Here is a 24,397-nt window from a genome sequence, read left to right as displayed (position 1 = left end):
TATGGGGCAAAGACTTTTGCTCACCTTATAATATGGAGAGAAAAAAACTTATTGGGAGGAGAGAATAAGCATTATGTATCCTACGTGTTTCTCGACGGAGATTAGTCATTATTAAGCGGTCGTGGAAAATAAGGATAGGAATAGGTCAGGTCATCCTAGCTACATGAAAGCTACAACTTAGTTTACGACAGGTCAAACCTTATTTTTTTTAATTAAATAGAGAAGGCTTGAGCTTTTTTAGAAGTATATTTAGCTAAAAATGTGAAACCACATGTCATAAAAAAGTCTCTTAGGCCTATCATCATGCCGGTCTACTTAAGTAAATGCGAATAATATTACTTATTAGTAATATTATTATATTATATTATATTTTATACTTTGAATTAAATTACAAATATATTAATATATGTTAACCTTAAGTTTAAGTCTGACTTGTGGTCTGTCATAAGCTTGTTATTTAGGTCTGGGTCTGCTATTTAGAAAATCCAGTATGACCTGGTAGCCAGTTTAAAATATATTTCATACGAGCATCGATCTTTAAATAAATAATAGGATCTAAGCTTAAATAGACTAGAAAACTAATAGATCAATGGGATTCAACCCCCTAATTATATTTAACATGAATTTTTAGAGAATTTAACTATATCTTATATATCATATTTCAATTTCAGTATATAATACTACCTCCGTCCCTAATTATAGGACCCTTTTGAGAAATTTTTTTGTCTCTTTTTATAAGACCCTTTTGCTATTTCCAAGTGCATTAATTAATTTTTTACCAACATACCCCTATTTATTTTATATCTTTTTCTTCAATCAACATTAAATACTACATTGAAAACATACACTAACCCTCTTTCTTAAAGGACAAATTTGTAAAAACAATAGTAATTACAAACAAATTTATTACCACTTTTAATTTTCTTAATTCCCGTTATTTTTCCAAAAGGGCCCTATAAATAGGGACGGAGGTAGTAATACATTTAAATATGTGAAAAATTAATGTATACTAATAAGTAATATTATTCATATTTACTGGATTTTCTAAATAGCAGACTCAGACCTAAATAACAAGCTTATGACAGACCACAAGTCAGACTTAAACTTTAAATTTTTTGAAAGATCAGATTCAGACCTTGTAAAGTCTAACTCGGTCTAGCATATTACCATTTTAACGGAAACTTCATACCAATATCAAGCAATAATTAAGGAAAAAAGCAATAACAACAAAAGTACAAAAACCAAACTAGTGTACGAGGAAGCGTCAACGCCAAATTGTGACGGTTTCTTTTTCCCAATTGAGATAGAAAATGAAATTATGCAAAGTAAAAGGTAGAGCACGACAAAAGGAAACTCATCACTAGTCTCTGCCATCCTCTATTACTTTTTGCTTTAAAAAAAATAGAAGAGAAATTAACGTTAATTAAAATTAATAATGGCCATTTATACATTTTTTTTTCTTAGAGAATTTAAACTTCCTCTCATAATTTAATCGGGAACAAACTCTTATCATTAAAATGACATGTATAACTTCACATCTCACATATTATACTTTTTCTCTTCTTTTTTATCATGTTATTGATACGAAATTTTCATTAATTTCTAGAAGCGACTGAGTTGTGCCATAGAACATGTGAGCTATGCAAAGTTTATTCTTCGAATATTCATACGCAAGAATAAAAAATAAAACCCTTTATCATTTTTTAATAGGTCTAAATTTTTTATCACTTAAATCAATTTATTGTTTTTTTAGAGGAAATCAATTTATTGTTGGAATGTTTAATCACTTTTTTTTTTCCTTCTGATACATATGTTTAATATCTTTATTATATGTAAAACGAATGATAAATAAAATGCCACCCATGCTCTTTGAAAAATAATGGATGTACATGGTCCCTCCCCCTCTTCTCTCCTTTCCTTTTCTATATGCTTCCACTTTTTCTTCTAGCTTTTGAGCACACTTAATTACATTTTTACACGATTTTGTTTTGGGGCGTGACCACTTCCTCACTTCACTCGTTGCTTTGTTTACTAGTTTTTTCAAGTTTTGACTTAATCATTTGTAGTACTAATGCCACCTTTTGCACCTGGCATGTCCATACAGGAACATGCCCTTTTTCCTGTCTAGGACCCTTTCTTTCATTTTTGGTCTTTTGTATGTATTGTTATATGCTAAACAGTTAATTAGTTAGTTATTGCTGTGGTAGTATAAGAAGCAAAAATGTTTAATTGAACTATCAAGTATTCGCTATCAAAAGGAGTACAATTGTTACCTTTGATGAAAAATAGGTCGGAACTTATAGCCGACCCATGTTTACTGTTTAGCATGAGTTAGAGAGTAAAAAATCAAGAAAATTACTCTTCTTACTTACGAAATTGCTCGTTTCCTTATATCAGCAGCAGTTAATTGCCGATCGGCATTTTTCAACGGTAGTTATTTGTCGTTGGTACTTTTAAAATCGGTTCAATCATTTTTTAAGTCGGTTCAACAGATCTTAAAAGTGTTAGCGGCATTTAACTGCTGCTGAAAAGTGCGGAGCGACGGTTAATTGCCGCTGATAGAATGAATGAGCAAACTAACTAAAATTTTTTGCTCAGTCATTACACAAAATTTGGGTTGAATTGACTAGTCTATATGGACTTCAAGTCAATCCACAATCAATAACTCATTTTAATTTTAAAAAGAATAATATATACTAGTAAAAACTTTAAAAATAATTAATAATAAAAATTTGTTAAAATATGTGAATTTAATAAAAATAAATATGTATAATTTTAGCTAAAAAATTCAGTGTTTAAAAATTATTAATTTGGTTTGATTGAAGAATTAAAATTTAAGTTAAATTAATATTTTATGTTAATGTAAAAAATTATAGTTATTTAATTTTATCTCACCAAATAGATAATTGTCATAAATTAATATATTAAAATGACATAAACAACATGAAATGAGTGAATAAACTTAAAAATAGGAAAAATAAAATGGACTGATTTAGTCGCCACATGGTCCATATTGGTCGGATCAGACTTAATTATGTATAACCCAATAACAAATCAGGCAACTCAATCTAACTCATTTAAATTGTTGGACTCATCGGGCGGAAGCGGACTGGATTGGATCAACTCATTTGACAGCTTCAGTTTTGAGCTCACTAATTGATCACCAAGTTCAATACAATATACAATAAAATACAACTTTAGTGTCCCCGTGAGCTTAGCTCAGTTGGCAGGGACATTGCATAATTTATGCAGGGGTCGGGGTTCGAACCCCCGGACACCCCACTTCTCCACATTTAATTGTGTGAGCTCTAGCCACTAGACTTTTAATTGTGTGAGCTTTTGCCACTAGACTACTAAGAAAAAAAAAATATACAACTTTAGTCGCCGCCAATGTGGTCCCATAACTATTTGGTTGAGTATTTTACTAGGAGTGGTATGGTTGAGTATTTTACTAGGAGTGGTAAAATTGACTTGATTTTAAAGTTGAGTTAATTTGAAGGAGTGGTAAAATTGACTTGATTTTAAAGTTGAGCTAATTTGAAGTAAATTGATTTTCGCTTGAACATTTTTACTTTAGAAGCAAGTTTAATGTAAAGGTATAGATGTGTTAATGCTTAATATAACACGAAATCAACTAATTTAAATTGTTCTAGTTAAATTATTGACTAAAGTTTGAAGGGAAAATTACAAGAGAGTCGAACCTAAGATCTTAAGAAGATCACACTTTAAGGTTCCAAGCCAACAGAATCAGACCAACTCATGTGAGTTTGAAAGGAAAATAAATTTTATTAAATTTTTTTTAAGCAAATCATTTGTATTCATGAACAACCAAACATTTGTATTTGTCCTATTATCGTAAGTAACCGATATTGATACTTTCTACCAAAAATCAAACACGTATTTATACCCGTAAGGTGTAACTAAGTTAAGAAATAAATACGAAATAGATAACCAAACAAGATGAAATGATATATTAACATAAAGGGACATTTTGTTTGGCCGGTGCACCCTATGATCACTTTTTGAAATTCTTCATTTGTACTATAATAGTGTAGTATGATGAGACTTGGGAGTGGCCAATTTAACATAGTGTAAAAGAGACTCTGCCAAACGACCTAAACTGAGCTTTTTTTTTTCCCTTTTTGTTTTCACTTTTTGTTTGTCTCATGAGGTTCTAAAATTTAGTAGGTGTGACAACAAAAAATTATTTTACATTTAAAAGTGTTAATATTTATGCACTAGTGTGTGTTGTTTTTTGTTTGAAGAGGTAATGAATCTTATGATAAATCTTACATTATATGATTAGTGAAGTCTTAAAATAATTGAGAAAATCCATACCTACTGATGTTAAGGCTTAGCCTACCACTTCCTTAAATGAGGTATGTCTAGATACTACATGACGTTAAGCAACCAAGACCTAGCATTTTGCTTTAAAATTAATAAAGCATTGTGGCTCTATCTTACTACCAAACCCTATTTTCTTGTTATAAAAACTTGGTTCTAACTCTCTATTCGTGCAAAAGGTTGAAACCTATTTAGGTACAGACGTATACTATGAGAAAATCCTTAAATAATGTCAACACGTTGTCCACATATAAATTAAAGAAGGTGCTATTATTCACGTCATAAACAGACTTGTTCAAGATTAATTTTGTTAATTTGTATTTTCTAAAAATAAAAAAAAATATCACATACAGTATGTAGATTCAACGGCAAAGATTAATCTTATGAGGTGAAATATAGATAAAACCAATGTGTTAAGGGAATTGATTAATCTTATAAGAGTTTGATATCCCTCTGCATATCTATATTTGTTCATACGCACCGACTATAGATCAAACTAAATAATTAAGGGAATTGATTGAATCTACCGAATGTGTGTATATATCATAGTCAATGTGTGTGTGTATATCATAGTCAACTTTTCTTAAAATTTCGGTTTGTTCTAACTCAAACTTTATAAAAGAAACCTCTAAGATGAGGACTACTCACTACTTATATAAACATATTTTCATATCATAACTCATATAATATAATACAAGACTCATAAAACATTTGATTAAAAGTGCTGCCTATGTATCTTTATTCATTTTGTTCCATTAAAAATTAAAAAGAAAAATAGGCTTCTGTAATTTTTTATTGAAAGGGCTTCTGTAATTAATAATTCATTACTAACTTATCAGTATATCAAGCTGTATCTTACAACCCGTCAAAAATTAAAAGCTTACAAGTTAAAAGAGAAAACCCTAAAATTCCTTTGCCCTAGCTGGCTAGGTAAAACAATTACAAAAATGTAGCTATCTTGTATGACAAAGATATATTATAAGTCCAGCAGAAAATGCCAAAAGTTCATTTTGAATTGCTTTGACAAAATGTAAGAATTATACCCTATATATTTAATTAGACAGTTAAAAGCCACAAGATAGATACCATTCCTGTATCATAATTTGATGGGTTGTTGTTCTTGGGACAATAGAAGCAAACATATGCATGTCTTTATCTCGAGGGTCACTATCCCTTAGATGAACACACTAGGGGTCCAATATTCTCGTCGTATGGACTATGGCTCCACCCTTCTTATCCTTTCTTCTTAATTGAATTCAACCTTACCCTCCCACACTAAACACTTTTCCTTCCCTTTCATTTTATGATTTAATTTATTTGCACTAATAGTATAATTTTTTTTAACAATGCCAATCCTATTTATATTCTTTCTTTTTAGCTTTCACCTTACTCCCACTAAACACTTTTCCTTCCCTTAAATTTTATAATTAATTTTATGTACTAAGAGTATAATTTATACACACAAAATGGAGGTGTTAGGGTTCGAACTCCGATTATGACGTCCAGCCTAACAATTTTGGCATTTTTGTCAGTTGAGTTATGACTTATGGAACAAGATTTTTCTTATCTTTGTTCATTATAAACCCACGTTCAAGTAACAAAAAAAAACCTATGTTGATGTAGGGATTTTAATTTGGTTAACAAAAGAAAAAACTAAATGAATTTTAAAGGAAAAGTGAAAGAGAAAAGGAAAATAAAAGCATTTAAATTATGGAGATGTTGAGAGTGTTGGGCTTGAGAGAGGCCTTTTAAGACATGGACCCATAAGGAAAACGAAATGAAATTATTGAAGAAAATTGCTTTTTTAACATCAAAAACATCCTCGAAACACATGTAAAATACTAAAATACTCTAACGGTAGTTAACTATTGCTGACTTAAAACTAAAAAACCGACGGTAGTTAATTACTGCTGAACTTTTTAGTCTATTTTATATGTTTCTACGAAACATTCAATATCAGAAAAGCCATTATTGAAAGAATAGCACTTGTGAGAACAAAATGGGTTGTTGTGTTACAACATGATCAAAGGGTATACCCCTAAAGTGGTCCTACAATCCGGCATGGTTCCCCACAGCCACGTGGGGAGTTGTGGTCCAAATGGATCAATGTGTTTTGACACGTGTTAATAGATAAGAGGTGACAGGCTTGTTATTCAAGAGATGGATGAGAGAATGAGACCATTTTTTGGGGAGTGTTATGTGTAATTTTAGGGGTGTATTCAATTAGAAAGATTTTAAAAGTATTTTTTAAAATTAAAAAATATTGTGGTATTGAATAAAAATCTTGTTTAATTTAAAATAAGTTTGGAGGTATTTAATTAGAATATTTTAGACTTTAAAAAGTGAGTCTTACATCTCTCTTTTCTTCTCTACTTCTAGAACTCTTTCTTCAAAAAATTATCATACCTTCGTTCTTGTCTCATATTTTTAGGGTTACGATAATTTCTATACTCATAAAATTTAAGAATTCTTATACACAGTTTCGTTTTATTTGTGTAATCTTGTGGTGTATGTTTGATTATGCAAAACATTTTGTTAAATTTATGTAGGATCCATGTCATATGTTTTCAACATTGGAGAAAATAAGATTGTTATAGGTACATGAAATGGTTTTGTTGACTTAGAGGATTAAAGATTACATCGAAGAGAATAAGGTTGTCAATTGTTATGTTCTTAATGGAGATCTTTGTTGTAATGATTTCTTTACGTTTATACTTTGAGTTTCAAGCCCTGAGCCATCAATGTGTTTTTTTTCAATCCCATGCTCATTGCTCCCCGGCACCCAAAATTTTCCGTTTTTCTCATGCTATTACCATTTGAGAGATACGAACCAAAGCGTATAACACCACTTAACGACAAGAATACTTGTAAATTTGCATCTTGGTTCAGTATAGTTTATTCATTCATTTTCTTGTTTTCTTTATTTTATTTTTGTTTGTGCTCTTCATAATGAAGAATATATATTCATTATCATGTAACTTGTACGACTTTGAAAGTCATATTTAATATATGAAAAGTTAGGGTGAATGGATTCAAAAGTATTGCATGTAATTTGTTGGTGGTGTGGTGTTCTTAGTGATTAACATGCATGTAGTTGGTTGTTGGCGTTTCTTGGTGATTGATATGCATGGTTTTTTTTTTGTTTGAAGGAGATATGCATGATACAAAGAGTCATATTTACTACATAAAATTGAGAGAAAATCAATTGTGTATGATTTATCTAATATTCAAAATTTAATTAAAATTGAAATATCATATTACCAACGTCCCTATATATAAGACTATTTGGATAAAAGCACAAGAATTAAGAAGAGTTTCTTTTACATTAAATTTGTCAAGAATATACACTCTCGTTCAAAAATTATCCTTCGATTATTGGGGGGGGGGGGGGGGGGGGGGGGGGGGGGTGAGAGAGCAATTGTTGATCTTTTAAATTTCTTCATTTAATTTGGGGGTGTTTTGTGGAAAATTAATTATTGCACCTCGATATTTAAAGAGGATCTTATAAAAAGGAACAACATTTTTTTTAAATGGTCTTATAAATAAGGATGGAGATAGCATAATATATATGTTTTCACCATTTCTTTAGTTGAAATTTGCAACACTTTAAATCTAAATTAAAAATAAAATCCTCAATTTTAGATTAAATTCAAAATAAAATTAGGGATCAAGAGTATCCAAGATTGATATATCTATTTTGATCAATAAGTTTAATATATAAACTAATTAGAAAAATACTTGATATGTTTTACTTACCTCTTATTTAAATTTCAAATTACTAAAGCCTCTTTTCTTGGAAAATTTGAAGTGATAAAACCAAACTTTAAATTTCTATCCAACTTTCAATTTTAAAATATCAGCATCACGCAAAGAAAGTTAAAAAAAAAATTATTATAAATGTTGTCTAGAAAAATAAAATATAGTTACAAAAAATGAAAAGTATTCAAACGAAACAAAAAAAAAAAATTCGATCATATGAAAGTATTAAATAGGATATTCAAATGAAATTTCAGTGTAGTCTTAAGGTCTCTTTAATACCTCTTAGTAACTTAACTCTCTAATCTATATTTTTTATAGGGACTCTCTAATCTATTTATGCTCGGTGTGTTAGATCATCAAATTTAGAAAGAAAAAAAAAACTCATTATTCAAACATTTTCCAATTAATAAGTTTTTTTTTCTTTCCATTCATTTATTTCATTCTCTTTCTACAATGGTAATCATATTTTTGTTATTGATTTTGTATTAGATTTGAGTTTGTTGAGAGTCTTTCAACAAGGTTTACGAAAAAACCTTGTTCATCGGTGTAGCTATAAAACTAATAAAATATTTTATTTAAAGGTCATGAGTCACATGTCAAACAATCAAAAGTAGAAACGTTATCTTGAATTTTGTACATTTAATTAATTAAAAGTTAAAAATTAAATTCAAATGCATTGATTCCGACAAAATATTTCTACTTTTATCTATTTAACTTGTGCCTTTAACTTGTGCCTTATGGTACAACTTAGCATTTCCCTTTTTTTTAAGGAAAGTTAGCATTTCCCTTTATTCAATACTTAAAAAAATACACATATTAGATTTTCTTTAACCGTTGTTGGTGCTGAAAAAATTGTCAATGAAATGAAAGTTTTAATGAATGTTTATTCAAATATGTCAAATTTGTAGAAAAAATACCGTGTTAAAAATACATATGAACTCAAACAACAAATATTGAGTTCACTGAAAACTCGATTAGAATTCATTATTCTTTTTTATTTATTTTAAATTAAACAATTGGCTCACTTAATGAAATAATTTGGATCTTTTTTGTGGTGTAATGAAATAATTTGGATAGTAAGAATGAAAAATATTGTAGACTTTTGTTTATATTGAAATGTTTAAATCACTCTTTATTATGACTAAAAATTATGTTTGATACATATTGAGTTTTATCTAAAACATGATAGTTATAATGATCTTGAAAGTAAAATTCTATTTAAAGAATTAAAAATAACTAGACATATTTTAAAAGTTGAATCAAAATACCTTTTTATATTGGGACCCTTCGGATCCAAAAGCGTACATTGACCGGAACCTTGAATAGATTGTGTTTTTTCAACGTTGTAGTAAACTGCGGCTAACTTGGTGTTCATATATACTGTATAAGTGTAATGGTTCTTTTGAGTTTGTCTACATCTAACTAATAATAATCTACACAATATAAGAAATGAAAAAACAATTAATGAAAAATTCATTCAAATATTTCATCAAACATAAACGATCTTGTTTTGGATCCCCTTCTATTGGCTAGTTTTCAGAGTTTCAAGATGTGGGTTTCTAGGTGGATTTGTTTAGAATATTGGGCATGTTTCTCTGTTTACTACGGAGTTATAAGTGCAGCTATGTATGCGATTGAGAAAGCCTCAATATTAAAGGTCCATAATTTGGATTGAGAGTGACATATATGGTGAGGGTCTTCAACTCAAATTTCGTTGTTCATTTGTCTCTTCGTAATTGATCGAAATAGTGTAAATTTGTTGGCTAAAGTGTACACATATACACCGAGAGAAATTTGGTTGCTAATTCAATAGCAAAAAATGGTCAGAACGTTCGTAGTTTTGCCTTCGGTGGTGGAACGGTTGTTATTTCTTGTATTCTTTACTATACAGAGAGATAACACAACACAACACAAGTATGCTTGTTTTTTAGTGTTTCTAATGTGTGTGTAACTTGAAAACGGGTGCAAACCCTTTCCTATCTTTTAATAATAAAAAACTTTAACGTAGTCTAAAAAACATTTATAATGCAAACATGAAAATATTTAGTCATTTACTATAAAAATAAATCAAAATTGACATAAAACCTAAACACTAAAAGATTACTAATTTAATAAAAAATGTATATAAAATATAAAATGTGAATACTAAAGGGATTATGAAAATTTACTTGTTATTAGAGTGATGAGTGATTTGAATTTGAATAAATTTGTTCTTTTTTTATTTGAGAGAGTTTTGACTTTGTTTGTTTATGTTTTGAAAGTAATGCGAGTAATGAGTGTTGTTGTGTTTATAAAACAAGAACGCGACGACATTAACTGTTTGTTGGGGACATTAAGATAATTTTGGGGTTTTAAAGAGCAAAATTGTAAGTGAGAAGAGCAAAATCCCAAACACAAAATTAGATTGGGCTTGGCTACATGAAGTCATTGTAGAACTTGGATCACGAATTCAATACAAACGAATATCATTGGCTACTGTTACTAACACCTCATGTTTGAATAATCCCCACCCCCACATCCCAAAAAAATATTCAAAACATTCCTTATTTCTATTTTATAAAAACAAACTTTTGATAAAGCACATTAGCTAAGTGGGTCAAACTCCATAATTTTTCTATCAAACTTGAATCAACCCAACTTAGTGATGAGTGAGTTAGTTTTGAATGGATTTATTATTTTGTTACGTTTTGAATGGATTTATAAGTGCAAAAAAAATAAAATAATTTAAAACTTCAAAAAATTAAAATATAAATAAGTGTTATTATATTTTAAAACTTAAATTTGAAATTCCATAATTTAAAATTTCAGCACTTGATTTATTTATTTTTCTGGTTACAGTACTTGATTTATTTTAAAACACTTAAACATATGAGAGTTTTTTTTTTTTTTTTTGTTATTAAAAACATATGAAAGTTTACAACCATAAATATGTTTTCAGTTTTTGTTATTAAAAACATATGAAAGTTTACAACCATAAATATGTTTTCAGATCCAGATCACTTAGAGTGCATTTGTACATGAGAATGTTATGAGCTAATGCAATTTTTTGAGGGAAATCATATTCTTTTAGATAAATTTCATTGTTTGGATGATAATTTGGAGATATTTTAAAACGGTGAAAATTTATGAAGTATTTTGTCCAAGTTAAAATTAGAGAATTTTCAAATGATACCTAAAAGATAAGAATTTCAATATTCTTCCTTATGATTTTTTCAAATTTTTTATTTTGATCCTCAAAATTTTCAAATTGACCCCAAAAATTGCAAATTAAACCCTCAATTTATTCAAAAATTACAAATTGATCCCTCAAAATTTCTGAAATTTTCAAATTGACCCCTATTTGCCAATTTTCAAAGTTGTCCCAAAAATTTCAAAATTTATAAAAGTAGGCCAAACAAAAATATTTGAATAATTTGAATTGCTTCGAGTTTCAATTTTTCTAAAATTTACAATTACATCGTCCAAACACACTCTTAATGCTTAACAAATTGATTTGGGTTCGACCCAAACTAAAAAAGAAAACAAAAAACTCAAACTAAATGCTTCATATTAGTTTGGGTCATCAAACTGAGTATGTCAACCCAAACCCATGGATATCCCTAGATACAATAAATAAAATGCATATTGGGTACTAGACAGGAAATAATGGCCAATCTCCTATTGGTTAGTTGTTTCAAAGAAGAAACAGCATGTGATAATCCTTGCTCCATTTATTTTGATTCATTTGATTACCTTTTATGGAAGAGATAGACACAATTGATAGATTAGTGGATCCCATTAATATGGTCCACTTATTATAATGGGCCAAAATAATCTATCGCTTTTGTTTACCTCTCTCATAAATGGAAAGTGAATGTTACAAAGTAAATTGTGAAAACTCAGACTATATATATAACATATCAGAGTCATTTATAACATAATAGAGCCAATTACAATTGTTGATAAAGCAAGAGTTTAGCCAAGGTTTGCCTAATTGTTCTAAACTGTGATTACTGATTCCCCTTGCTTCAAGTGATTGATGATAAGGAATGAACTGTATCCCTCGGCTATGGGTTATTCCTTAAATTCTCTAGTGGGTGGTTAGGTACGATTGTGTTTTGTTTTTTTAGTTACTCTAAGAAATTCATAAAGTAAAGATAAAGGAAGAAAGGTATATGGATAAAAATATGAAATAAACTTGTTTGTTTGACTCAATGTGTAAATTGCAGTGCCTGAACTCGGTATTTATAAAAAAAATATACTTATTAACCAAATGATGTTGCCTACAGTGATGATCCTTTTCTTGGCTAATTTCGTGGGTAGTGCATGATTTTCCCTTGCTCTTGGGATCAAGGTGCCCCATGTTTGATATTGGTTTACTTTTTTACATCATGATCAGTTGACAGCATCCTTGGTGCACAACTCCACGATGAGCGTGCCTCTTCCCTCATCCATCTTTGCGGTTAGTGGTGCTACAAACATGGAATTTGTGTTTTGTGCATTATTATCCAATCCCACTACATTTTAACTCAGTTTGAGGTCTTCACAACCTACATAATGTGTTAGTGGCCTTCAAAAAGAATCAACTTTCCTAACTCTATTGTCTAAGCATCACCTAACTTCCATTGGCTGGGAGATCTCATCGCCTAAAAATTCATCCCCCTATACGTCGAGATTGGCTAGCAGGATAATTATTTTTAGGTGTAAACAAATGTCCATTAACGTTGTATTATCGATTGGTCCTCGAGTAATGAGATGATATGACACAAATGTCATAGTTGCGTGTGAACAGTGTAACCATAATATCATAGTCAAAAACAAAATGTTTACGAAATCCTGCCTCGGCCAGCCAATTGTAATCATTAACCTTCTTTCAATCCGGATTTGGATCCTCTCCATTGAAAATTTTCTCAAGTTTTCTCCATTTTTAATCTTCACCATTAAAACCCACTAACCACTTTTCTTTATAATTTAACACTCATTTTCTCTCTCATATTTGATGGTTGAGATTTCAATGGAGAAAACTTCAGAAAAATTTCAATGGAGAGAATCCAAATCCTTTCAATCCTGTCAATTTTTCTTCCAAATAAACTTCATCACGTTTCTCTTATCTACCTTGGAAGACTTGACGCCTAATATTCAAACACCTTCGCCTTTAAATCAGCCGATTCAACAGCGTGTACTCAATAATATTCTTTAGATTAAACTTGAGTCTTGCCACCCCTTCTTACTATGTAATTTATAGCTGATATAACTAACCTCCCATGGCTGAAAACTAATTTCCAATAGCCACTAATGACATGAAATTATATAGAATTTCTAGTCATCTTTTATAGTCAATTTAAAGTAGAAGTAGTTATTTTATAGCAATTTAGTCAAGAATTCAAAAGAAATTTATGAAAATACAAGAACAAAGAAACGCAAAAGGAAGAAAGGACCAAGGTTAGCCTCACACTAGCTTGTATTCTGAGCTGTCTAGCTGCGTCGCAAGCACCTGAACAAATGACCAGGTTTGGTCTCACACAGGATCGCATCTTAATCTTAATAATATACAAGCATGGAACAACAAATAGCAAAAAATTTTGCATCAATCCAATGTGTCACATCCTCAAGCCACTACATGTCACATCATCATTAAAAAATAATTTTACTTTTGCCATTTTAAGCATTTACACAATACAAACAATAAAATATCATTATCACACATTTTCCCTCTTCAATTCAAAATTCAAATTTCAAAATTTTTCAAATCATTCATTCCCTCCTACTTTTTCTCTTATCCCAACAAACCTCACTTTCTATATATATCCTTTATCTCTCATCCACTCTAAACTTCTTTCCTTTTTTTCCTCACTTTCTATCTCACACACAAACTCAACATAACTTTCTCTTTCTTCCTCACACTCACTCACGTTTCTCTCACCCTCCCTCCATGAAACCCTTTTCTCTCAACCTTCTTTCTTCATTTCCAATCAACTTCGGCCGCATCACATAAAAATAAAACCACCATCATCTTTCTCTCCTCATCCTCTACAAAACCCACTCATTTATTCCTTGATCAGAGCAACAAATCCACCGTACCGGAATGGCTACGTAACATGACAGGCGGCGAAAGTAAGAATTCCAAATCCATTTTTTCGTTTTTTTGATTCCTGATCTAATGTTATGTTAAGATTATATAACTACTCTGTCTCTCTGGTTTATCTTTGTTACAGTTCGAAAATATCAATTTTTTATTTTTGATCTGGAATTTTCATCATTGGTAGTGAGTTTTGAGTTGATTTTAAATTTCAATATCAATGTTTGCGTACCAAATTTTAATATCATTGTTTGCGTTTTGTGACAGGAAGGCAATAACATTGATTTCTCAACATTTGTAGTAGTTTGAGGTACATTTTTTTTTTCAGACAAATGCTCTCTGTTCTAACATTTTTAATTTTGTGAATACAAACTGTTTGTATAATTGTCTGACACAAGGTGAATGATTATTAAACGTTAATTTTATGATTTTAAATTATGATTTTGTTTCAAGTCAGGTTAAGTCAATTAGCTTTCATGCTTAATACACACAAGACTTTGAGAAGTAATTTGCTAATTTTTGGTCAATTATTTATTAGACTAGATTTGTCAATTTCTTTTTTGATCAATGAAGTCAATTATATTTGAGACTAGATAATTCTTTCTTTGGTAAAGGATTAGTTTTCTCACCCTATTAGCTTCTTTTGTGAAGTGTGCTAAGGACATAATCAACTTCTTATAAGCACTATGAGTTTTTGCTGCATGATTTGTTTTTTGAAAATTTGTGAGTTGTTAGTTTCATTTTGTTTTCTTTTATTTATGAGAATTTTTTATGAAGTTTTTCCTTTCATTCATTTTGTTTCAATTTTTATGTTTTACCATTATATTTTGTATCAATTTTTCAATTGAAGTATCAATTATCCAAAAGTTTATTTTCTCTTAAATTGTTTAATGTAGGTTTCACTTTAAGTTATTTAGAATTCTAATTTTCTTATCAATGAACTAACACTTCATTTATATATATTTTTGTTACAGGTTCAATTCTTTTCAGTTGTGATGGAAAGGTAATATATTTTGTATTCTTTTCAGTCTTGATGCAGCTTATTTGAAGTTTAATTAAATGGTTTTATGATGTGGAGGTTTTTTCACTCATAACAAGTGCTGCCTTTGTTGCAGGATCAATTTATTAGAAAACTACTAGCTTATGCATATGAGGTTCAGTAATATACAAATTTCAGGTTAGGTTCCTTTGTCTTTTGGTTCATTTCTTTGCATTTTTTTTCATTGTAGTTGATCAAAGGTGTGCATTTTTTTGGCATTAGCTTTTTGTGATTTGCCTTGCTGGTTTTATGCTTAATCCATGATGCTATATCAAAGATTTTGTAGAAGGCCATTTTCTAAATTTTCTTCGCTCTGGTAACCGTTTTGTCTATTTTTTTTACTTGAAATAAGAATTTATTTACTTTCTTATATGATTGATTCATCTCTATTAATAATGGCAACTATCGTTTATGTAGTTGATGCTGAAATTTAGTGCATCAATTTATCAATAAAATTTAAGGTTGTTTAAGGCACACAGAATTTTCAAGTTGAATCATTGATGATTGCTAACATGACGATGACATAATTGTATCTACTTTTTGTTTCTTTAATTAAATGAAGTATATAAGAAATGTTCAGTTAACCATAAATTAGAAATGAAAAGAATTTTATCTTGAGAGGAATATAATTAAAATCTACATTAGATAGAAGTACTGCTTGATGTTTGGTGATGTGAATTAGCTACCAGATGGTCACACTGGCTTTAACTTTTTAGTAATTGTCTTATTTTAATTTTGGATTTTCTTTGATGTGCTTTAAAACGAGTATGTCTGTGATGCCCTTGGTTATTAATTAATAGTGATGAACAAGACATGTCAATTGATAATCATGAGTGATTGAGTATATCCACATGTTGAATAATTTTATTTGTCTCTCTTTACTATAGGGTCTAATATGATATTGTGCGGGAAACTTAAGATAAAATGAGACTTTACTATTTTTCATTTGGGCTTTTCTTTTTTGCAAGAGAGGACTTCATTTGATAAGCTTCTTTTTCAGTTTAACAATAATCCTATTTTCTAACCATATTTGTGGATCTGATCTATTTTCATTTAGTATAGTCAGCTAAATGATATAATTTTTGCCGGACTATGATAATATTCATTTGCAACTATTAGATTATCTGCATTAACACTAATCACAGTTTAATAGTGTTCATACTATTAGTCAGTAGTGTGTCAACATATGGAGATACATGTTTTTTTTACTTTTGATTGGAAGTATTGACACATTACGATACTATTTATTAGATAGTTTAAAAAGTATTGACATTTTACACATTACGATACTATTTATTAGATAGTTTAAAAAGTATTGACATTCTGGAAGTATGACTGAATTTGTTTCTTACTTTTGACACATTACGATACTATTTATTAGATAGTTTAAAAAGTATTGACATTTTACATTTCTAAGAACGGCCCTTATTATCATTAATAGTTAGTTAGTTTTTTGACCCACTCATTACATATTCTGGAGTATGGTGTAATGTCAAAGTAGTTTTCTTTGTTGATAGTCACTATTTATTTTCTTAATCTGACATGATCTGCTGTTTTTAGTTTAAGTTGTTGGTGTCAGTCCCTATTTGTTAGAGTTATGGTATCCAATTCAGTAAATGAGGTCCTCTTCTCTCTTAATATGATTCTTCGAAGGACATTTGTTTTGTATTGTTGATTGTTGAAGATCATCTTTTGTATCTCTTTTATTAGACACTAGCAGATATACCACTAAAGAAATTGTCCATGAAGAATTTTAGTGTTGCCTTCAAGTTACCTTATGGCCGAAATTGACATTGCCTTTTATTGTCTGATTCTTCTTTTCCATTTTTGCAGATTTTGAAGCTTTGTCTAAGAGATAAATATTTTTATTCAAGATATAGACCATAAGGTAACTTTGTTTTATACTCGAGATAAATACCATGACATAATAACATTGGAGATAATTAGTGGGAATAAGATTAAGGGGTTTTACAACCCATAACACTCTCTCAACCTTTTTGGACATTTAAGTATAATTGTTATATAGTTTTACCTATTTGAATTGTGTCACGGCTTTAGGATTGGAGACTCTGGACTGAAAACATGCCATTGCAACTACTAGATACACATTTATTCGAGGCGTGCCTTTCTTCTCAAGTCATACGATGCATACATGTGGGGTTATTTGTGTGGAGGCTCCACGATTTATACTGGAAAAGGGTTCAACTGAAGCTACCTCTTTATCCTCAAATCAAATGTCACTTGCAAATTTTGAGGCAGAATAACTGAAGAATCAAACCAATAAAATGTGTACACTGATATAGCTCTCAAATTTAATACTTATAAGTAATTTAAAAGAAAGTAAACCTGTGAATATCGTTTTAGCTTCCATATCAACATCTATATATAAAGACCAAATGTTCGTTTCTCATGTATACGCCTTAACTAGAGCCTTTCCTTTGGATATTAATAGTTCATATCTCTTGCAAGTATCATTATTATAATAGAATTTTGCAGGACTCATTTTTGAATGCATCTCATATTTCCTTTCTTACTTTGTCGGTTTATATTTTGAGGCAATGTCAACTACCTTTCCTCTGTAATTTTTGTATTTTTCTTCTATTTCTGCTTTGTAATGATTATTTGAATATGAACTTTCCTAATGCTCGGTTTCTTTTCAATTTCATGAGTGAAAGATGCAAATCAACACGGTATCTAAATAGCCGGATTTTGTGTTATAAAACTCGCCATCGTTTTAATAAGTTGTAAAATCAAACAGTTTGTGCAATATCACTTGCAATGTTATCATCTATCATTCATTAGGAACCACACCCATTTAAGTCCACTTGCAATATCTCAGAGTTTAATTTATAAGGATTATGTTTTTTGGATTAATTGTTCTTCAAAGTATTGACTACTTTTTTGTGTCTTTATAACATAAGTAGTCATTAATTATTATTGGTCAGGGATATTTAATTACTTTAAATTAAATTGAACTATATGTCAAACGAAGACGTCTTTAATTTTATGATGACAACATACTCCGATTTGTCTAATAACTAAATTATATGTTTGTATTTTAGTGGTACGTTCATAGTAATAAGTTGTTAACTCCACAAAAAATCAGTTTGCCCGTGCGTTGCACGGGTAGAAATACTAGTCATTGGAAATACAAGTAACATGACAAGAACTGATGGGAAGAACAATAGAACCAACCTTGTCAAGGCTTGCCTTGCGAGATATTTTCTCCCGTCGCAGGTCGACTTTTCCTAATATGTTGGGAAACAGGGCTCCTATATAAACCTGACCCATATGTTAACGAGAGGATACCTTTTGACAATCATAAAATGACAAAAATGAAAATTATGGCTATTCAGAGCAATCTGAAACACTTCTGGAGTGATTATTTTCTTATGTTTGTTTATTCATATGTATTAATATGTGCTTCGACATCATGCGTAGCTAAACCTCTCTAGATCATAGGATGAGCTTTCTGTAATTTTTTGATCCATGTAACTTTAAATCATTTTGTGGCTTCAATTGATTGCTTTTATTGTTTTATTCAATTTTACTTGTGTTATTTATGTTTATATATTACTCATAAATTTATTTTGAACTCAAGGACTACTAACCCTAGCCTTGATGGGAGAAGTAGTATAAATTGTTCACTTAATGTTTAGCATAAACATATTCTAAGAATAACAGTATACTTATTTTGACGTACTTAAACCTTTAACGCTTGTAGATTCACTTAATATATTAGGTAGTGACGTATGTTGAAGGTTAGAGAGATCAAGACATTGCCTCACTGTTTTCTATCAACAGTCTTAAAACAAAGCAATCAGTTAAACACTTTAGCCATAATTTGGAGTTACAAAAATAATTCAGGAAGAAAATATGAAATGACCTAGGCCCCGTTTGGATTGGCTTATTTTAAGCTTATGTGAGCTTATCTACTCTTATAAGCCTTTTTAAAGGCGTTTGGGTAAATCAATAAAAATAGCTTATTGTAACTTCATACGCTGCTTATGCCATATTTTAATAAGCCCAATTTTTTAGCTTAACACAAGGCTTATCACGGAGCTTATGGAATTCAAGTGACCTCCTTCGATTCTCCCCCATTCCACTTCTTTACCTATTTTTTAATTTTTTTTTTTTTTTGAACGAAAGAAAACTATCTGTTGGCACTTGGCAGGCACCGCTTATCTTTTGCCATGATGAATTGAGAAAGATAGGTATATACACTTATCTTTTTTAGTAACACACCTAACAACATCATTAAAGATAAAAATAACAAACATAATTTGTTCTCTTTTTTTTTTTTTAAACAAACTGTACATAATTTTTATATATATGTTAAACCCCTTCAAGTTCTACATCATAATTTCTTCTCAAGATTATTTACAGTGTTTACAAACTGCAGCGCACAAATAGAATAACCAGTTAACTTTTTCATGGTTGTTTTGCTTCTTCTTCCTTGCATGTTTTTTTATAATTTTTTCTTCCTTTTCTTCATACTGTCATCTTCCAATTTGTTCCTCATCTTTTCACTAGCCATTAATAATTTCATCTTCAACTTGTCTTGCTTCCATCTTTAATTCATAATTATTTATTTTTACTCCTGTTGTTCCATTAATTAATGGTTTTTTGTTTGTTTTTCTCTCCCATAATCTTTGGATTTATCGTCATCTTGTTAGCATATTAATTTTTTACTCTTTCAGTCTAGTTATTTAGGGAACTCTTTGAACCTAATTATTTTTTCTGTTCAATTTTTAATTATTATTCACAATAGGAGTTAAAATTGAATTTTCATTTGGTATTAGGCTGATGAAATCTAAGGCAAATAGAGAGACATTTCTTGCATTGGATGACCCAATCCTTCGCCTTGATTGGATTAAAAGCCACACCTTAGCTGTCGTCATTAATTGATTTGGTTGCATTTAGTTTTAATTTGTTTATTCTTCTAGTTTTAATTGCAATAGTTTTTTTTCTTCAAGATGACCTATCAATTTAGTAATTTTTGTGTTCATCTTTTTTTTTTTTTTAATGTTATTTGACAATATTAAAGTTTTATTTTTCTTATGAAAGTAAATAATATGATTTCCATATTAAATAATTCCACAGGATGTCTACTTCCAGTTCTAATGATAATACCTCAGGGTCAGATGGCGATAGTTCATGTGATAACATTCATTTGTCTCGATGTAAAAGGAAAAGAAAAGTATTGTTGTTGATGACAATGCAAGCAGCAGATTATTTTTTAAAGCGTGTAGTGAAGAATCCATGCAGAACTTCTGCATTGTCAGGACATGATTGGATTTAAGAGATTCTTCATGGAAATGATAATCGTTGCTTTGAGCAGTTGAGAATGATAAAACCAGTCTTCCTAAAGTTGTGCAGTGTTTTGGAACGAAATTATGGACTAAAAAAAACAAAGGGCATGATTGTTCATGAACAGGTCGATCTTTTCTTATATATGTTAGGTCAACCAGCTTCAGTTCGTAACACACAAGAGAGACTTCAACATTCTGGAGAAACCATTTCTAGACAATTCCATAGTGTCCTAAAAGCAATAATTGCCCTTTCTAGAGATATCATATCGCCTGTTGATCCAACATTTAAAGATGTTCCTCATCAAATTAAGAATGATGACCGATACTATCCCTATTTTAAAGATTGTATTGGTGCTATAGATGGCACACATGTGAAAATAATTGTACCAAGTGAACATCAAATTCCTTACACTTGTCGAAAAGGTTTTATATCAACTAATGTCATGGATGTTTGTGATTTCAATATGTGTTTCACATTTGTGCTTACAGGATGGGAGGGTTCTGCACACGATACTAGGATCTTCATGGATGCATTACGCACACCTAGATTGCATTTTCCGCATCCTCCTTCAGGTAATTAGTGACTTGTATTTTTTTTAAATGTTACAATAACGTGACTCGTCGGGATATAAATATTTTTTATATTGTCTTTACAGGAAAATATTACCTTGTTGATGCTGGTTATCCTATCTTTATGGGATACATGGGTCCCTACAAAACCACTAGGTATCATCTCCCCGGAAATGCTGAATACAGCGAAGTTTTATTTCGCGAATGCATAGCGAATACTCCTGATTGGCTGCTTATCACCCTCTGACCCACGTTTTAGCCACAAAACCAGGAATTGCAACCGCTCTCCTGTTTTCCAAATCAAACACGTAAGCTTCTTGAAATTTCACGACAGGGAATTCGCTTTAAATAGCATCATCCCTCATTTCAGATTGGGGCCTAGAGCTAGAGGAAGAAATGAAGTGTTTAATTATATGCACTCTAGTCTCTGAAGCACAATTGAACGATCATTTGGATGTTGCAAAGCTAAGTGGAAAATTTTGGGAAGATGCCTCCTTTTTCATTGGATACTACAAATAAAATAATTGTTGCTTGTATGACATTGCACAACTTCATAAGAAGGAACGACAAATATGATGCAGAATTTCATATGTTTGATGAACATGTTGTGTTAGAGGATAGTGTTGAAGCACAAGATAGTATAGCTCAAGATATCACTTGGGAAGAACCAAATCAAGGGAGCATTAAACAAATGGAGCGAGTAAGAAATATCATTAGAGATCGGATGCCTAGAAATATGTAGGTTTATTTTATTTTATTTTTGTTTTTAACTATTATTTATAAAGATTTTTTCAACAATGGTGTAAGACTATTAAACTTTTACATAGGTTTAATTATTTCTTACTTTTATATTATATTATTATACTTTTTTTTTTAAAGAAATTTTATATTATACTATTATACTTGTGTATGGTGATGTTTAGACTATTTATTTACACCTCTATGTTAATTTTGTCTTAAACGAATATTGATAGTGTTTTTTTTAAGGACGAATATTATTTATAATTAATATATTATAATATTGTTTTTTACATCACTGTCAAAAAAATCTTGATAATTGTGGTTTGATTCTTTGATTTTTTTTATGTTAGATTAAAAATATTTAAAAATTCTATAATTGCTTATGTAATGTCACATCCAAACACTTCAATTTATGTAAGTACTTTTTAGTGTACATATCCAAACATAAATAGCTTATCGAGTATAAGAGCTTATGGTGTAAGCTCTAATGTTATAAGCTCTAATGCTATAAGCATCTATATAAGCTGTTTATCCAAACGGGGCCCTAGTCGCTTTTCTCTCTTTCTTAAGAAAAAAATAATTAATCAACTTGCCACATGCAAAACCCCCCAATCAGTAAACTAATTGTAATCACCATCACGGTAGTTTAGTTGAAATAACGTGATCCTTGTGGACATGAACTGTATAAATTTTAGTACTCGTTCATGTCGAGGTAAATTATTATTCCCGTCAGTCTTGTTTTTTTCATATATTGACTCTATCAACTTAACTATACACCCTCTGGTCACTATTATAAGCAAAAATCAATATTTTAGATTCATTCAATTAATAATGTATAAGGTCTTTATTATAGATCACATACATCATTTAATGACTGAATCTAAAATATTGATTTTTGCTTATAATAGTGACCGGAGGGTGTACTTTATTTTATTTCCTCAAGCTAAGATGAAAAGTCCTTTGATGTGGAATATGGAGAGATATTTGGCAGGAAGAGCAAGTTTGAGCTCGGGAATATTTTGCCTAGAAGCTTCCTTTAGGGCAAACATGTTGATCTCAGGATCTTCATTTTGAGGTTCCTTCGCCCTAGTCTAGCCCTAGCAAGGATGTATTATGATTAGGAAACGTTCCTTTTTGCAGCTTTCCAAAGAGAGATTCTTATGAGATTTATTTTTGTTATTAGGTTGTAGAATCGACAAGATAGTTTGGCCTTGTGGATACTCTTTTTGTGAATAGTAATGAAATTTTATTTTGGCATCCATGCCTTAGCATAATCATGATTGTTTGTAATGTATCGACGAATGACTTGTTCCTTGCTATAAGTGAAAACATCGTCGAGACGTGTCAACCGACTTTGTAGCTTTGACTTATTCCAATGGTTATTGTGATCTTTCCAATTTCCATAGGGAGGATTTTTCCTTATGTTTGAAACATTATTCCATATAAGTGAATTCATTTCCATAACCATCTATTCATTCTACATCATGGTACCTCCTTCAACCCCAATACCTAACTTCAAGACCCCATATAAGTGGTGTAATTCATTTTCCCTATTTTGTTAACCTTATTTTCTTATAACTCATGTTATTTCTAGGTAAGAAGGTTACCGATCTGGAGAAGGATAATTAAATTTTGTTAACCTTATTTTCTTATAACTCATGTTCTTCCTCTCACTGTGGAAGAACAGATAATAACTATTTATACTGGAACGAATGGTTATCTTGATTCATTAGAAATTGATCAGGTACGTAAATTTCTCGTTGAGTTAAGGGCTTATTTAAAAACGAATAAACCTAAATTTAACGAAATCATATCTTCTACCAAGACATTCACTGGGGAAGCAGAAGCCCTTTTGAAGGAAGCTATTCAGGAACAGATGGAACTCTTTTTACTTCAGGAACAAGTAGAAAAAAATTGATTCAAAATTGATTCAAAATTTCATACCTTTATTATATTCATAATTAGTATCTTTTACTATCTTTTCTTTAAATATTTAATTTAAAATTAAAATATTTATAAAGAATTTTAGAATAATAAAATAATAAAGATAATAAATTCAGAATATATTTTTAGAAAGATACGAATATAATTAATATATAGGCAATTGCAATAAAATTGATATGGAAAAAATTTGCGTCCAATAGGATTTGAACCTATACCAAAGGTTTAGAAGACCTCTGTCCTATCCATTAGACAATGGACGCTTTTCTTTTTTCTTTTCCTTTTCACGAAATTTTCGTGAAAAGGAAAATAAAGGAGAAACATTCAACTCCAAATTTTCTTGGATTTCTTATGTGAATGCAGTTTCATTTAGCTGATATTCTTAAGTATCCATTGTATTCTGTCTTTTTTTTTTTCTGAACAACTCTTCACGTATTTCAGGCTGTATAATGCTTTTTCACTCATTCTTTGGCGGTGTTCCTAATTGAAACATCAAGATGTCTCACTTCTCTATATCCATCACTTTCTCCCTTAGTTTGTGTCCCTAAAGGAGATATGAAGAGACATTTTTACCGACATTGGTATGTCTTTAGCAGCCTCCTTATATTTTCAAGAATATTTGACTAAATGGAA

General features: G+C 30.2%; 1 long non-coding RNA gene and 1 other non-coding gene across 2 annotated transcripts; one reads left to right on the top strand and one right to left on the bottom strand.

Moving 5' to 3' along the window:
* The first annotated feature begins 13,958 nt into the window (after positions 1 to 13,958).
* Positions 13,959 to 17,714, top strand: LOC146900902 (uncharacterized). Its single transcript, XR_015023833.1, has 6 exons — positions 13,959 to 14,196; positions 14,429 to 14,471; positions 15,136 to 15,164; positions 15,277 to 15,338; positions 17,034 to 17,088; positions 17,259 to 17,714. It is a non-coding gene; the product is annotated as an uncharacterized LOC146900902 (long non-coding RNA).
* A 6,241-nt stretch (positions 17,715 to 23,955) lies between these two features.
* TRNAR-UCU (transfer RNA arginine (anticodon UCU)) lies at positions 23,956 to 24,027 on the bottom strand. Its single transcript has one exon. It is a non-coding gene; the product is annotated as a tRNA-Arg (tRNA).
* Between the last annotated feature and the right edge of the window lie 370 nt (positions 24,028 to 24,397).

This window comes from Medicago sativa, chromosome 8 (assembly GCF_051527215.1).
Source record: "Medicago sativa cultivar Bolivia chromosome 8, Bolivia_mono, whole genome shotgun sequence".
Lineage (NCBI taxonomy): Eukaryota > Viridiplantae > Streptophyta > Magnoliopsida > Fabales > Fabaceae > Medicago > Medicago sativa.
This window is presented reverse-complemented; position numbering and strand designations above follow the sequence as displayed.